General features: G+C 36.3%; 1 protein-coding gene across 2 annotated transcripts in view; it reads right to left on the reverse strand.

Moving 5' to 3' along the window:
* Alkbh8 (alkB homolog 8, tRNA methyltransferase) overlaps positions 1–3,476 on the reverse strand; it is a 65,193-nt gene that overhangs the window by 4,376 nt on the left and 57,341 nt on the right. The window lies entirely within an intron of this gene.

Consider the following 3,476-nt stretch of genomic DNA (forward strand, 5'->3'; position numbering starts at 1 on the left):
TTTGGTTACTGTTTTATATTATTAATATAATTAATTATAAATATATAATAATAATAATTGGCGTTTGCATGACTAGGCCTACGGGCATGGTTTTCTCTGGATATGTGACCAAATAAAACTGAGGAGGGGATGTGCACTCTCTCTCTTGGGTGGTTGGAGCAGGAGCAAGCCTTGCAGTTGGTCCTCACCACCCTTGGGCAGAACAGTAGGACAATGGCAGCTGAATCAGCAGCTGCGTCTAAGTTATTCTGTATTCATGAGTCTTTTTCCATTGTACCCCTTAATAAATTATTAACCACACTTTGTGGGTTTTTGCATCAAATAACAATAACTATAATAATAATCTTGATGCATATTTAAAGCAATCATGACCAAAGCCCAAAAACCAGAGGCAAAAACAGACTAGAAAAATAAACCTCAAGCCAGAAGAAGGCACCAAGGTGTCCACCTCTACCACTTTACACTTTACTACTCCCTTTAGACAAAGGGTTCCTTGAACCTAGAACTAGCTAGACTGCCTGCTGGACTACCAGCCAGTAACGCCAGAAATCTTCCTATCTCTGTCAGTCTCAGCACTGGAGTTACAGATGGGCATGTGAGGACCATACCCAGTTTTTATGTGGGTACTAGGATCTGAACTCTGGCCTTCTTGCTTGCACAGAAGTGCTCTGAAGTACTGAGTCACTGCTCTAGCCCCAAGAATATTTTAGTATACATAAAAAGAAAGGGTGTATAACTACTGCTGGTGGAGAAGCAGGGGAAAGAAAGAGGGAGTGGGAAAGACAGAAGAAAAAAGAAGAAAAAGAAGAAGGAGGAGGAGGAGGGGAGGGGAGGGAAGGAGAAAGAGACAAACAGATTGATTTAATGAAATTCTTCCACTTGAAAAAGTAGGAAAATAAACAGAACTTTCACTTTTTAAATTCTGGAGTATGTTTTTCACAGTTATTTGGATTCTTTGTAACTATCACTTACAGAAAGACAAAGAAGTAGCAAAACAGTTTTCACTTCAGAAAGACTGCCTGTGAAAGTCTATTTTCAACTGCTTAGAAGCTTTACTCTCAGTTTTTATAGGCACAGGAGATATCTATTATTATTTCTATTAGGTTTAGACACTTTTTGCCACCTATTAACCACATGGTATGACCTCTGTCTCTCCTCCAGAGATACTCTGTTCACTATTATCTATCCTTTTATAAAAGGTGTAAAATCATATATCACAACTTTCTAAGACCATGCAGTGTTTCAAAAAGACATCTGCTACAAAATTTGAGAAAATTCAAGTTCAGTAAGTAAGCTCCATAATAATTCCATTACTCAGGTATTTCAGTGGTGTAGGAGGTCCTTCTGTATATGTGCTGCTTTAAATGGTTAATGAATAAAGAAGCAGCCTTGGACTGTGATAGGGCAGAGTAGAGCTAGGTGAGGAAAACTAAACTGAATGCTGGAAGAAAAAAGGTGGAGTCAGAGAGAAGACCTGTAGCCTCATCCAGGGACAGACATGCCGGGACCTTTCTGGTAAGCCACAGCCACATGGTGATACATAGATTAATAGAAATGGGTTTGCCCAAGATATAAGTGCTTAAGTGATTGGCCAAGCAGTGATTTAATAATAGAGTTTCTGTGTGATTATTTCATGGTCTGGGCATCTGGGAACAAACAAGCAGTCTTCTACAATATTTTAGTTTTTATATAGATTAAAAACCAAGATAACATATTTAACATGTATATTATTACTGATCTTATCAATTGTTTTTTAAAGTTTCTCACATTTCTTCCAGTTGATTTGCTACTTGCTATAGTTTCTATTAATTCAAATAAAAACCAAGTGATGTACTACTTGGAAATAAGACTGGGTTTACACAATTGTTTTTATCCTAATGTTTTGTAGTTATTGATCTCTATTTTCTGAAATATACTGGCTGTTATGCCATAGAAAAAGTTATTCTATATCCAACGTAATTAAGAATTAAGCATTATGAATTAATTAAGAATTAAGCTAGGGAGATGGCATAGTAGGTAAAAGTTCTTGCTACTACCCAATGACCTGAATTCAACTCTGGAATGATGTAGGTGGGTCTTCCATCTATCTGTTGCTTTCATTGGTTAATTAATAAAGAAAACTGCTTAGCCTGATAGGTCAGAACATAGGTAGGCGGGGAAGACAGAACAGAATGCTGGGCGGAAGAAGGCAGTGAGACACACGTTATAGCTCTCTTCTCCAAGATAAACACAGGTTAAGATCCTTGCTGGTAAGCCATCACCTCGTGGTGCTACACTCATTAATAGAAGATATGAGAGTTAGCCAATAAGAGGCTAGAACTAATGGGCTGAGCAGTGTTTAAAAGTATACAGTTTCTGTGTAATGGCTGGGCGGTGGTGGTGCACGCCTGTAATCCCAGCACTCGGGAGGCAGAGGCAGGCGGATCTCTGTGAGTTCGAGGCCAGCCTGGTCTACCAAGGGAGTTCCAGGACAGGCTCCAAAACCACAGAGAAACCCTGTCTCGAAAAATCAAAAAAAAAAAAATATATATATATATACAGTTTCTGTGTAATTATTTTGGGGCAAAAGCTAGCTGGTGGCTGGGAGCTGGGCGGGAACGCAGCCTGCTGCTCCACACAACACTGGAAGGACAGAATTCACTCTTAATGTTGTTCTTTGATCTACACATGTACCCTTTGGCAAGTGCACACTGACATCAACACACACACACACACACAAAAGTAAATAAATTTAAAATTTTTAAATATCATCATTTCAATTACTTTGCAATGATCTAGATTATAAATATGTTAAAACAACTATTAACATGTGCCCAGTCAAAAATAAAACAAGAAAAGATTTATTTCCATCTTAAAATGAGTAATAAAACCTCAACGACTTTAAAATAACTAAGCTAATATGTTCATAAAACTAGAAAAAATTCAATGAAGACACAAAATCAATTTCAGAATACAAAACACATGAATTTTAACAGTAAATTACATATATATCTGATTCACAGATAATTATTAAGCTAGAATTCAAGTCAGCATAAATTACCAAAAATGAAGCAGAAATTTAAAAGAGGGTAGCAAAATATAAAATATATTTTCAATTCAGAATTCAAAATATAGTCAAAATAGTACTTTTAAAATAGTTTAATGATACAAAAAAGATATGCTGCCAATATTTAAACACTTAATACCTAAATAAATACTCAAATAAAAATAGCAAAGAGAATTCTTCAAGTAAAAGAAAGTTAGTCTTTCAGAAACCTTTAAAAATGCTTTAAAGAAGGAAGACTAGAAAGAGTAAATCTTGAAAAGTACAGATAAATATCACACGCTTAAAGCAACAAAATTTATATAGAACAATAACACAGTGGAAATCAGAGGAGCTAAGTGTTATTCTGATGTCTTACATTGCTAGAAGGGCTAAGCCTAACAACTCCAGGGTCATGGCAGATGTCATGGGTAGATATTGGGTACCATATTTA

The sequence above is a fragment of the Microtus ochrogaster genome, chromosome 5 (assembly GCF_000317375.1).
Source record: "Microtus ochrogaster isolate Prairie Vole_2 chromosome 5, MicOch1.0, whole genome shotgun sequence".
NCBI classification, from domain to species: domain Eukaryota; kingdom Metazoa; phylum Chordata; class Mammalia; order Rodentia; family Cricetidae; genus Microtus; species Microtus ochrogaster.